Below are 15,068 nucleotides of genomic sequence, written 5' to 3'. Positions count from 1 at the left end.
AATGTTTGTACTCCACACTATAGGATAGTAGTGTACGTACTCCACACTATAGGATGGTAATGTTTGTACTCCACACTATAGGATAGTAGTGTACGTACTCCACACTATAGGATGGTAGTGTATGTACTCCACACTATAGGATAGTAGTGTAGGTACTCCACACTATAGGATGGTAGTGTATGTACTCCACACTATAGGATAGTAGTGTACGTACTCCACACTATAGGATGGTAGTGTATGTACTCCACACTATAGGATAGTAATGTTTGTACTCCACACTATAGGATAGTAGTGTACGTACTCCACACTATAGGATGGTAGTGTATGTACTCCACACTATAGGATAGTAGTGTATGTACTCCACACTATAGGATAGTAGTGTATGTACTCCACACTATAGGATAGTAGTGTATGTACTCCACACTATAGGATAGTAGTGTATGTACTCCACACTATAGGATAGTAATGTTTGTACTCCACACTATAGGATAGTAGTGTACGTACTCCACACTATAGGATGGTAGTGTATGTACTCCACACTATAGGATAGTAGTGTATGTGTTTTGTGTGTGTGTTGTACTAGTGCATGCATGTGGAGTGTGTGTGTGTGTGTGTGTGTGTGTGTGTGTGTGTGTGTGTGTGTGTGTGTGTGGATTACGTGTGTGCGTACGTGTGTGTGTGTGTGTGTGTGTGTGTGTGTGTGTGTGTGTGTGCATGTATTAATTATCCATACCCACATTACAGATTTGACATACTTCCCCTTCCATAGGGAATATTATGTAGGACACTATCAGGACATGGTCACTGGGTTAGTGGTGTACATGTAGTAGTAATTGGATCATGTGAGCTCCTGTCAGGTGAACGCACTATGTCTCAACACTGACTATGTGTTAAGGACTAGACCATATGAACCAGCTAATGACAGACTGTCTAAACCAGAAGGTATCAAACTGTACGATTGTACTGTTTAAGTAGGGATCGCGGTGAAAATTTTGCATGCCGCCCAAAATTCCGCCTTTAAAAATCATCCTAGAGAAATTTCATGCAACGAAAATCACCTTTACAGAATAGTACTAGTCCATATAATATATAATACAGCATTAAACATAACAAAACGCCCACAGGTGGCCGGATACAGAACTTTTAAAAATTGCTAAAACTTTTAGACTCACTGACCACAGTTGCAAAGCTAGAGGCCAAATGAAGCAGCACATAGCTACTATTTTATGCCACAATAACAAACTCACCAGTGGGATGTAACTTTTTGGGGTTCCGACGAGTGTAGGCCCTCTGCACCTTGTCTTTTCTTTTATCTTTAATCAAGCTGCTTGTCTTCTTCATCCAACGTAACCATATCGAGGTGTTAATTTTCCGTATCAACACTTTCTTTCAGCAACATATATAGACACCACAGAATTATGTCCGAGATAATTTCAGAGCTGGACCTCAGAAGCGCTTCAGTTCTGGCACTACTATAAGACTAGATGCACTGTATGTGCAAGTCTGCGATTAGGATCCTGTTCACGATAGGTTTATGACCTGCCCATCAATTAAAGATCTAGGTGGACTACTAGTGATAGAGTACGGAGACCACACCTCTTAACAATCTAGCTGTTTACTTAGCAGTAAACAAAATGACCTCACCCCTTATTGGTTTAGCTAGCTGCACACCTCTTGGCTGACTTGATATACTCTAATACAACAGTCATGTATGATATTCTAATAGAACAGTAGTTATATTGTAGCTAGCTGTACTACAACAAAAACTAAACAAACTAGTTTTTTTTTTTTAAATTGTAAATTGAAAATGAAGTATTGATCTATGCTACAAAAAGTAGTGAAACAATATATGAATGATGGTATTACAGCATAGCTCAGTGAAAAGTCCCTACTTTGGCACATTGGCTATATTTTACTCAATGCCAAAGTAGGGGTACAGTATGTTGTAATACCATCATTCATCTCTTGTTTTACTACCTTTTGTTGCATAGATCCCTACTTCATTTTTAAATTTACAATTTTTTAACATACTATTGTGTAGTAGTTCTCTGGCTAGAAATGTTGTATGATCTCTCATGCATATCTGTGTTTATTGGTGAAATGTCTTCAAGTACTGATGGTACATTGGTTATTACCATATTAGGAAGTGATCAGTGAAGAATTACTTGTGTCGGGATGTGATGACTTTACAACTGCTCCTATGGCAATCATCCACCGGCAAGAAACCATTGGCTAGAATGACAGGTAGTTACAGTACAGTGAAATACAATATTGTTTAAACAGCACTTACTGGAGAACATGTAGTTGACCTTATTATATACACTAACCTAAAATTTCCCATTTGGAGGGTCACAGTTGGCCATAAAAGTATGTGTGGTCACATGTCAGTGCAACTAGTAAGAAAGTGACCTTAGTAATGATGTCTAGTGTTTTAATGTGTGCATTGTAGTTCCATGTTGTATCCATCACAAACCTTCTCCCAACACAAAGTGTGCCTTCCAGCTAAGATACACTAGGTGCCATGGTTGTGCAGTCATGCATGGCAATAACATTATATCACAAATAACAGTATATCATCATTTTGAAAATTTTACGTAATATTTCCTTTGATGTCTGAGGTTACTAAATCCAATAGAAACCTGTGGTAGGGTTACTAAATAGTTAGTAACCTGTGGCCTTGCTGGTGATTGTTTACTACTGTACATTCATCAAACAAAAATCGGCAAAGATTAATGGAAGCACCCATGACTTGGTCACCTTTCATGTATCCTCGTTAATAGTGATGTCTGGTTGGGATTTTCCGAATAATGTGACACCATCATGTGGTAGTGTATCGGTTACCAAAAACTTTACAAATCTTTCGTTAAGGGAGATATTTGGAATCTAGATTAAAGCTTTCATTTGGAGTTTCTTGTCATCTGATTCACTAGTGAAATCATCAAATATTTTCTTCGTGTCTGTATAGGCCACAGGCCACTACCTCATTACTCTCTATTGATGTGTGATAATATCAATTAATTGATTATATCATGTATATCATGATTGTGATTAACAAAAAGCTTATGTCGTGATATGATAACACATGTGCATGTGTTATAACCACGTTTTGTAAAATGGCTTCCAACTTAGTACTGCTCTCTACTGGAATTAGCAAAATTTGGCATTATTTTGGTTTCAGAAGTGATGAAAATGGGAAAATAGCGAACAGGAGGGAAGTGATCTACTAGGTTTGCTCACAGACTTTATCCTACTTGGGAAATACGAATCTAACTTACATCTTAAGTACAGTTACAATGAAGAGTTCATGCTTATTAGTAAGTCAGCTCTGTCTCCGTCAACATCCAAGTCTAAGAAAAAGGAACACTGTATTTCACAAAAAGTCACTACGCTTGAGGTAGCCAGCATTTTAAGCATTGTGAGGAGTCGATGATGGAATCTGAGTGCAAAAACATGGAACCATTGGCTACAGTTGACAGTTTTCCGTTTCTTCAACTGCTGCAGACACTGGATCCAAGGTACAACACGGCTTCTTTTCATGCCCACTTTACTCAAGTATTGTTACCTGCCAAGTACAAAACTGTTAAGGTGTCCGTTGCAGGTTTGTTGAGTAATGCTAGCTGCTGTTCATTGACCACGGATATGTGGACTGGGTGCCATTGCCGTTCCTATATGGCTGTGACTGCTCACATAGTGATGAATGGAAGATGAAGAGTTTTTGTCTTGCAAATTGTGAGATTACAGATTCCCACACTGCTGATAACATAGCTACTAAAACTATCAGTTGTTATGTATAGCACTGGAAACCTTAGATATAGTAGTTAGAAACCTTAGATATAGTAGTTAGAAACCTTACCAAAGATTTACTTAACTAATTACTTTATCTCATTATTGGTCATGTCATATGGGGCTGGTTTCATCATAACTGCATGACACAATCCCTGAGGGTGCACATGAAAAATTAAAAGTTGTTACAGGTTTACTTCGCCATTTGTGTATTACAAGTCACAACATTGTTCATATATTCATAAATAATTGATGTGATACATACAAAATGAAACAAGAATTTTGATGTCACACTGCTGAGAGATGAGCAATACTACCACCTAAGCATCTTGGGACAAGTGTACACATGAGGAGTTAGTAGTAGTTTGCCTGTGTAGCCAGGCATCACCACCCAAGTTGAATGCAGTGAACACCTGTAAAGAAAGCAGATAAATGTTGTGAAAACTGCTGACGAACACCGTAACTACTGACCAAGCTGAGAAGAATGAGTTGTCCTACTTTAAGTACATAAGGTTACATCCAACTCTAGTTTGTTTGTGAAGAGGCTAAGTTCCTATGCATTACTGATGAATACTCCCATAACTTTGTATATCCAACATATGATACAGTACTAGTGCCAAGCATCTGCCATAAAGTACAGCCGTGATCAACCCTTTGTATGGAAAGTGTACACTGCTTTGAGTGAGGTGGAATTATGATTACCATTACAGATGACTGTATATCTAAATTATTATACATAGTTTATAAACACTTGCAAAATTGTGTGAGTATTAATTTGGACCACAAAGTTAGGGAAGCCAGTATAAGATGGTCTCAGGCTGAGTGTTGTATAACAACCATTATAGTTAAAGCACCTTTACAGGTTACTAACAATCTGTTGACCTTTACAGAAATAACTGGCAAAGAACATCACCAGATTGGCTGGCAATAAACCCATCCAGCCCCACAATCAAGTTTCTGGTTCTTGAATTTTAGTTCAGTACATAGTAGCAGGACAGTCAAGTTGATTAATACTCAATGATATACTTTATATACACACACTACTGACAAGCTCTACCTCTTTTAGAGCACAAGGAGGTTGTATTCCAGCTGAACTGAAGACCATTAATAGAAGTTTACGTTGTGGTGTAATTCTGCCATATACATTGTCACAGATGTGAGAACAACTACAGCTTTAGTGTCTGCATTTCCTCATTAGCACTTGCCATCTTTTAGTTATTGCCTGAGTTGAGAAAGAAGCTAGGAAAGAAGAGCATATTGTTCGAGAATTTACTGAACAACATTGAGCACTGTCAAGAAATAAGTCTCACACGTCTTCACGCTGCAGCTTCATGTATCACATTACACACCTTACTCATAATAGTATCATGTAGAATGAAATGTAGTGCTTACTGTAGTCTGCCATATAATGCTGATTCATTCGTGCACAAGTTGCTCCACATGCTTTCGTGGTTTTAATAAATTCTTCAAATCGATGTTTCTATCGACCTGTTGAATGAAATACAGTGAAATTCTATAGCAATACAGATAAATACTAACATTACAAATCTATGGATTCACCATTTTGTTATCTTTATCGTGGTGGGTGATGGTGGCTTTTCCTTCCTGAGGAAGAGGGGTTCAGCTGTATCTGTCAGGCCTGTAAGGAAAAGAATCCATAGAATTGTTACTACGCTTTTACTAACCTGGTGTGTGAAGTCTTGTTGGTGTGTGAAGTCTTGTTGGTGTTGGATGCGTAGCGCATTGTAAACATCAATTAGAAGTAAGCGGCGATGGCCTATCACTGCTCTGCCATCGCGTACATAGCGGCTTGAAAATCACTGTGATGACTGTAGTCAAGATTATTACTAAGCATAACTCTTAGGAAAGTTGTAACGTTTCACACAGCTATGTAATGAGGGCCTACAAATTTTCATTATATGCTTGGGTTAGTGCTATACCACCATCTTATAACTGAATGGAAACTGGACGCCAAAGTTATTGAAATCACCACTGATATGTTACAAGTGCTGTGGATAGCTTGGAGTTTACTCACTTCGGATGTACTGGCCATACCCTCCAGCTGAGTATTACTAGGGGACTACAGCTCGGATTTGTTTCCCGGGTGTGTTTGTAAACTTGTGGAACATTTTCACAAGTCAACTGAAGCCATGTACGTACACTGCATTCTTCATGGACTTACCAGTGTCCTCCTTTGTGTCCCATTCATCTTACAGCGAAAAGTGTTGATTTGGCAATAGCACGTGATGGCTTCCCTTCATAACAGAAATCATCCGTATTTTTTGTAGTGGCTATTTTGATTGCAGAGGTGCTTTTCGAACAGCTCTTGATTCGTACTGCTGTGTACATAGCTGACAACGAAGCGTAATGGATACTTCACTTTTCAGACAATAATTGATATAACTGGGGCGCGCAGCACCATTTATTTCAGTCAGTATGTATGGATTACAGAGGTGCTTTTAATACTCACAACACCAGGCGATGTCGAGTGCCATAAAATTCAAACCCCCACGTCATCATAATTCAAAACCCACAATTGAAAATATTATTATAAATTCTTTAGACCCGAATAGCTTATGACAAAATCCAAGTAGCTAGTGTTTTGATGAATGTCCACACACTTCTTTGTTGTAATGGGAAGTTGCTTTCTTGGCTAACTTAATGGGAAATTACTTTCTTGGCTAACTTGAGTAATTGTGGTGAAGGATTAAACTCATAGCATGGCTTTTCCTTTGATTTATTTTCACGTACACCAATGATGAAAGAGTTCTTTGTAGTTGTAGCTTTCCTCTGTCATCACGCTTGATTTTATGTATAACAGAAAAGACACGTTCTTCTCTAGCATTTGAATGTAGAATAGTTAAAACAACTTTAGCAACTTTTCCAAGTTTGTGGAATCTCAAAATATCCATTCCTGGAATTTTCATCTCACATAAGGAACTCCATATTGTATCCATTCTATAGTATGTTTTCTTTTTGTTGCCCTCACCTACCTCGTAACATATTGCACTATCCCGAACAGGCTGTGGTATTGTATCTCTGGGCAAAGCTCGATAGTCAAGATATTCTTTATTTAAATCATCCAATTCAGTATTTGTAAACTTTAAAATTTTAGAGTACCCTTTTATGAAAGTACAAACCATTACAAGGTCACTTTGTTCCTTGACCTCAAAATCAACAAACTGACTATCTTTGACAAGATTTTTGTTCAAAGGAAAGCACTTTATAATATACAAAACAGCTGATGTGTAAAACTGTCGTACAGATAAATAAAACTTCCTCACATTTCGATCTGTAATGTCTTCACTTTTCAATATTTTGTTAATCTCTGATGATGTTACAATACCAATAAATAGGTTGGAGTCCTCAACTTGTTGATTCCTATCACTGCAGGGAATTTCATGCTGTTTTGTTAGCAAGATCGCCTTTTTCATTTGTGCGTGGGTGAAAAACCGCACATAAGAAAAAGGTAGTCTGAGACTACGTTTTGAGTGTGATAATAAAAATGTTTTTGTGCGGGTGATCATTTATTTTATGTGTGTGAGCAGGTGAATGACTCTAAATGTGGGTGTCACCCGTGGAATGCGGGTGAGTTGGAAGGTCTGTATTTTGTGGACCAAAAAGTTAAAGTATAGAGAGGGGTATAAGATTCTTATCTGACATTATGGTTGTTGTTCTGCAAATAAAGCATATATAATCGGTAGTGCACATAATCAATAAGTTTTGCTTCTGTCACAGAGGAAACCTTTTCAGAATCTTTAGCAACAATCAGTATCACAATATACCATTATTTATATCAGTGCATCTCTATTTTCAGGAATCTTTATATAATAATTTCTGCCTGTCTTTTAATTTTGTGTTTTAGTGCATGTCTATATATTGTATATTTTATAACTAACTCCGGTGCTCAAAACATGCTGGTCTTGCAACAGCAAATGCCATACTAATACTCACTTAGCCCAACATGTCATGCTCCTTTTGAGATATGCCATTGTCGCCAGCAAAACTACTCCACAAATATTTGTCTTACAGGGTTACTTCGCATTTTCATCTAAGCCAGGCTGTTGTACACTATCATTCTGTATTAACTATTGACTCAATAATGACCATTACCATCCTAAAACTCATAAGTAATAGCCAAAATGTTGGATCACATGAAGGAAGGTTTTACTTGTTATGATATTTCTTCATGGTAAAGCCAAGTAGTAAAAGCACTCAAAAGTGTCTTTTGTGGCTTTACCCATATTATATAAAATAGTTTCAATATCTCAACTTTAATGTACAGGATTTTTTATCCCACACACAAGTAAATTTAGTAACAACGTTTTGCTGACATGGGTACTAATAATATTAAACAAAATCACACATGGATTATACAGTTTTTTTTTTTTTTTTAGAAAACCAACGTGTCAGTAAACCGGGAGCATGTCCACAGTTTTAAAACATGCTTATCTGTGTACTTAACTCACATGGTCTTCAGTTTTTATAATATGATGGTTAACATTTCATGTATTTTGGATGGTGAAGATTGTAACATTTTTTCCTATCTGATCCTATCAATGAGGTTGTCACTTGACAACAATTTAATGTAAAATGACTCCAGTTTCTTATTGTGGCAATTAACCTCTGCATCATTGGACCATAACAACATCTCTACATCTGTCACTTACTTTGCTCCACTAATCATATTCTCTATAACCCTGTCAGCAAGAGTAAATAATACTCTTGCTGTCAGTAACAGATGTAATTCATCATTGCGTGGTATGACATACCTTCCATGGTGAAACTATGATATGCCTGCCAGCTTAGCAATTATCCTAGAAATCAGTAGTACATTACTGATCTTGTAGACTCTGTACGTGTGTAAACTGACATACTAATCCAGGTTATTGAAAGATCACACAGTCATATGGCCTTTGTGGTGCTTTGTTACTCAGAGAAACATGGCCATAATACCCAATTATTTTCAGGTGCGGAGTTTTCACTCTTTCTTACAAGAGGTCATTCCATACCAAATCTCGACCCTCTTGGATTTTTGTGAAATTTGGAAGAGACATGGACTCTACTAAACTTTATCACACCTAAATTCAGCCCATTCTAATGATCTCTCTTTAAGATATGACCACTTAAAAATTTATTTTAAAATATCGTTTATATTCTTTACAGTCACACTTTCCTTTGTTGGTGGTTGAGATGTGGTTCCAGTGAGTCATCAACAAACCCATTTGACAGTAAAGCTATGGCTGTTAAATGTTGGACTGATGAAGACTGGCTGAATAGGATATGTAGTTCACGAAGTGCTGGGCTCATTTCATGATGCTGTGAATAGACATCTGATCACCAATGTGAATTTTGCTTGGCCAAATATTTGGTGTCGTCAAAATCAGGACCTGGATACTTAACATTACAAAGCATGAAGAGTGGCCAGCTGAAGTACACGCCACGTTAAATTTTTGATGTGATTTTATATCTAGTGATTTTTATAATGCTATAATTATACACTATTCAATTCAATCATTTCTCTGTGAATCAGAATATAAAAATTAGTGTTGCCAACCAGTATGGAAAAACTGGTTATTAACTGTTATTGTCTAGGTCAAGCCAATTATTGGCTAAGAATCCTTTAAACCAGTTTTTCCCATCCACTTGGTAAATCATAAATTACCCTGTTAACATCATAACCTAACCTCAAAGAATGTGTAAATATGCAATTGTAATAACTGTTATTGTAAGGCAGGATGTTGATGGTCACTAAACATGGCTTGTCGAGTACCATTATGTCAATATCCAATTATTCACCTTCCAACCGGTTTTAGTAAACTCTGCAGGTTCACAGCACTAATAAAAATACAGGTCACTAGGTGGGGGAGGTAATTCCAAAGGCACATTATTAAATTTGGACCTAACTGATAGGCTGCTAACTGGCATAGTAGCATGCCATGGAGTGGATGCAGCAGGTTGTTCTCTTCTAGGAACACGTATGTCCTTTGCCTTCTTAGGTGGTTTGTCAAATTCAGGGTGAGGGCCCTCATTATACCTGGTATGTGAAAGTGTGGTAATAAAATGGTAGTGCAGGATCAATTCGCTTCAAAAATTCACAAACATTTTTCCTCATTCCAAATTTTACTTCCTTGGCAGAAAAATGTTGCCAATGCTATCACGCGTCATGCTGAAGAAGCATCCAACATCGTCTGTACTGCTTGTTCTTGGGTGTTCCAATAGTTTCCTACTGATAGTACACTCCTGTCTTTGCTATTGTCAGCCTAACAAGTGCTATCAGAGTCTCCTTCGAATAACCTAACGCAGTGCTGAAATTCCACAAATAAAACAGAGAGTATACGTCTAAATTGGCCAATAAAAGTCTTTGATGCCTGTTCACCACCAGTAGACTAAAATCATATCTTTTATTATACTAGGGCATCAGATCCGTCAGTAGCATCTGGAGAAATTGGTAGTTATACTTGCAAGATGGACCATCCTCTTTCATTGCTGGCGAAGTCCACATAATCGTGATATACCATTCAAAATCATATCCTTTGTTTTTCATGAATGTTGCAAGCTTAGGACTGAACGAATGTTCAGCATTTACCACCGACTGTTTCCATGAGCCTATCAAGGTTGGATGTGTTGGACCAGAACTGGGATCACTGAGTGCCTGTGTAAATTGCTCTAGTTTCAGCTTTGCTGGTCCACCACTTCTGGCATGACCTGCAATACGCTACAATTTAAATATACCATAATGTCATGAGCACACATATTTTGTGCCTCATCTTCTCTTTCAAAAAATACATCATTTTTCAATGGAATTCCAGGACATAGATTTACACGTTAAATAATATCCTTTAGCCTTTAAATTTTCTGACTTCATATGCATAATGAAACTGTGCCAAAACTGATCGTAACTTGTCTCCAATGCTCCTCTTTACCTAAATGTGTTATATCCAATAATAACCCATGAGTATCAGACATACATCATTTACATGTTTTAGCAAGTACAGTAATTATTCATACATCAGAGTATCAGGATGTATCATTGCATATCGTACCTTCAATCCATGTATGATATTCATAACCTGATGGCACGGCCCTGGCCACAGGCATTCTGCAATATCTTTCATGTCAATGTCCTGTCCCATCCATCCTTTAGTATCATGAAGAACATGCTGTGGAACAATCTGACCTTATCTTCTATTAATATCATACCATCTAGTGGTTGTTCTATTGAAGCTAGATGTTAGATGTAATTTGCCATGAGCAGTAAAACTCATGTTTGGGTGTGATTATTGCCAACATTCTGCATACAGACATTTGCTGTACTTATTACAAACCATACACCTGATCTGTAACACAGACAGCGGACGAGCCGAAGTTATACACACACACACACACACACACACACACACACACATACACATACACACACACATAGTGAGTACACTGCAAATAAATGATACGGTATTCATACCAACTTTGGTGTTTGTCATATGCCTGTTTACCCATGTATGTTGCAAGAGATACCTACAAGTGGACAAAATAGCAAGTGAAGTGTGTTGTTAGTTTCTCACTCATGTGCTCACACTCACCTATCCATAAATGTGCATGTCTGCTTTTACAGAAACATATGCCATGTCAGTTTCAGGTGCTGCGTATCCTGATGAATGAGAAACCAAAGCAGCAGCGATCACAGATCGTCCATCTGTTATTTGTGGTATTTCTTGGGAGAAACCAAATTAGCTCAAAGATTTTAATGTTACGTCTGACAGGATAAACTTTAAAAAAATGTTTCATTACCATAATTATTTCATCTCACATTTTCACATCACCATGCATAATGGGAGGTTCGGCTGCATGAAGCATCTTTTACGTATTCTACTTCCTTCCTTCCCGCCATGTTAGTGAAGGTATCTGAAATGCTGTGTAACGAGTTGAACATAGCTGACAATGAAGCGTAATGGATACGTCACTTTTCAGATGATAATTGGCGTGCACAGCGTCATTTTAAATGCAGTATGCGTGGGTTCACCAGTCATAATAATTGTTTACAAAAAATATAACAAACAAGTACACAGGAATTTTCAACTAGAGTAGGGACTATAGCACATCGATAAAAAGTACTGAAACAAGCTGGAGTAGTACATGATATTAAATCACAGTAAAACAATAAGAAGTGTTATATCCCTACTGTGCATTTCCATTATGGTATCTTGAGCACAGTAGGGATGCATACGTTCTAAAATAGCACAAAGTGCCAGTAAAGTGTGATGTCATTAGGTGTCATGATGCTTATTAAAAAAGGAACCATGTGTTGTCTGTTGACCATATTTGGCTATAAACAATATAATAGGGAACATCATGTATCTAGATTTAAGTAGGATTTACTCCAAATACACTTTTAAATTTTAAGGTCTTGGTTGACATTTTTATGGAATTGCCCATATGCTGTGTGTCTGTATTTGCCAGACTCAACAAACTTGGTTGCTGATATTGTAGTTCAATTTGTTATTTCACAAGATAAGATCTTTAAATTTTTTTGGTGATATCATTGGATAGAAAAGAGCCTGAAGGAGAGAGACACTGGAACAGTTAGAAGATGTCCAAACAGAGAAGCTGGTTGAGATACAATACCAACCACGGGCCAGGTTTAAGGCTCAAGCAGTGACGAGGTGTACCAGTAATGTGCCAGGTGTGTCTGTCTGTGTGTATGTTCATTTGTAGTGTGTGCAATAGTATATGCTTGTTGATTCCATAGATTGTGTAGCTCACTTTATGTACTGGTGTATTTCAGGAAACAGCTAAGGCCACTCCAAATATATTTGCATACAGGTAAGCAGTCTATTTCATTATGAGATCAGCAGCTTTTTAATCATTATTTGCCTGGCACAACCATAGCGAACTACGTGATAGCATACTTTAGCTTGTACCTTGATCTTACAAGTTGCAGGAATGGCACAAAATGTGAATTTGTGTTGACTTGATAGCACACTGTCATGTGAGCTGACACCCATGCAAGATGGTTTTTACTGAGTCTGTACAGTATACAAGAATAACCAGAAAATAACAGAAGAATACGGAATAATAGAACATTTTAGTGGTGGCAGTAAATAGTGCTGTGAACCTGCAGAGTTTAATAAAACCGGTTATTGGAAGGTGAATAATTGGATATTGACTGGTTATTGTCTGATTGTAAATTAGCAGACATTATGGCACTAAACATGCCTGTTAGGGTGGTACCAAAGTGACCATCAACATCCTTCCTTACAATAACAGTTATTACAATCACATATTTACACATGCTTTGAGGTGATGTTATGATGTTAACACTTGTCAGCAGGGGTAATTTATGGTTTACCAAGTGGGTGGGCAAAACTGGTTAAAAGGCTTCTTAGTCAATAATTGGCTTGACCTAGATAATACTATGAACTTGTATGCTAAAGAGCACTTCATATTGATAGTGATTACTATGTTCCTGTTGTTACACACAGGTCACAGTGAGGCTGTCATAGCAGTATCATTTAGTCCTGATGGAAGGTGAGTGTGTGTAGGACATTGTGTATGTATGAAATGTTGGAAGTTTATATAATGGATGTGTGTGTACTTCTGTATCATACCGTGCAATAGCTTATTCCAGGTCACTGTTAAAAGTTATCTTGATAGCATAGAATTACGTACATTTATAATTGTCTGATTATTACACCATTACACTGACTACCACATGAGCTAAAGCTGCCAAGTTGTTTATATCAAAATATTGTGTAGTAGTTACCTGTTCCATGGTTATGTATGGTTTTCTCAGTTAATGATTGTAACTACAGTCCAGTTCCATCATCAGTATTATAATTGGGTTCTTTTAAAACCAATTACTGCAAAGGACATACAAGTGTATCTGTGTGTGTACTGTAAGTATAGTGTGTGTGTTGTGTGTGTGTTGTGTGTGTGTGTTCATATAACTTATCATATGTTGTACAGGTGTCTAGCTAGTGGATCAGGTGACTGTACTGTTAGATTATGGGATACCAATACTGAGACTCCTCATCATGTTTGTAAAGGTGTGTATAGTATAGTGTGTACTGTGTACATGTGTTGAAGATCACATGGTAGACACTGTGTATAACAAGGATACAATCATATAATAGTCTCCATAGCTGTATAATACAAATCATTAATATGCAATAGTATATACAAACTAGTTTTGGGTGGTATGGCAATTTTGATCATGGTATTAGGTATTGAGAAAATACCCTGGTATCCGGTATTTCATGGTATCCTGACAGTGAACTAATAACACACTTTTAATCAACCCGGTATTGCTTTATTTGTGATAACAACAGTCAAGTGTTAATCTGTAGTTACTATCCAAAGTTGGGTATATACCACAAGTAAAAGTTACTCGTGGCTAGCAAGTTATAAATGCATTTTACTAACATTTGTGACTGGGCCTGCGAAAACAGGGCATGTGGGCACAGACTACAACCCATCACTCTTCAGGTCATATCTCAGTACTGGAATAGTATTTGTGCAGTCTGTAACTTGCATCATGATGCCAATTAAATGCTGACTAAGAGCTGAAAATTGCAATACCATAGCATAATGGTAATAAATGTTATGAGTGATGAAAGTGTGAAAAAGTAGGCAAAAATCATGTGCCCACATGCCCTATTATCGCAGGCCCGGTCACATTTATACAGTTGATACCAGGGACAGAGGAGACACCTTTATTTAAGGGGGGCTGGAGGTATAGCTTGGTGATGGCATGGCCTAGCTGAAAGTCGAAGACCAAGAGAAAAAACAGGGGAACTGCCTGCTGACAATAGCTTCCCTCCACCAACTACATCTCCTTATTTATTACTACATATGTAGCTGGTTCACAATTATTCCTGCACTGCTCAGAATAGTCACTGCACAGCTAACATAATTTGGTGCTACCTTAGTTGTTATTTATACATATAATGAACATACTAAAGAGTTGATCATCTCTCTCTCCCATCCTACATACACAGCTCACTCCCACTGGATCCTCAGTATTGCTTGGTCACCAGATGGGAAGAAGATTGCATCAGGATGTAAAGCTGGCAAGGTGAGTGAAATGTGTGAAATTGTCCACCTCATTTCCCTCTACCACCCTTAATAACTAGTATATTAAAAATTATAAATTTAAAAATGAAGTAGGAGTCCAAGTGATAAAAAGTAGTGAAACAAGAGATGAACAATGGTAGCTATTACAGTATAGCTCAGTGGGAAATCCCTACTTTGGCATGGTATAACAATTATTTTATGTTCATTGCCAA

General features: G+C 37.4%; 1 protein-coding gene across 1 annotated transcript in view; it reads left to right on the top strand.

Moving 5' to 3' along the window:
• The window catches only part of LOC136243989 (notchless protein homolog 1-like), a 59,308-nt gene that overhangs the window by 14,422 nt on the left and 29,818 nt on the right, over positions 1-15,068 (top strand). The gene's annotated exons all lie outside the window — the stretch shown is intronic.

The sequence above is a fragment of the Dysidea avara genome, chromosome 14 (assembly GCF_963678975.1).
Source record: "Dysidea avara chromosome 14, odDysAvar1.4, whole genome shotgun sequence".
NCBI classification, from domain to species: Eukaryota; Metazoa; Porifera; class Demospongiae; order Dictyoceratida; family Dysideidae; genus Dysidea; species Dysidea avara.
This window is presented reverse-complemented; position numbering and strand designations above follow the sequence as displayed.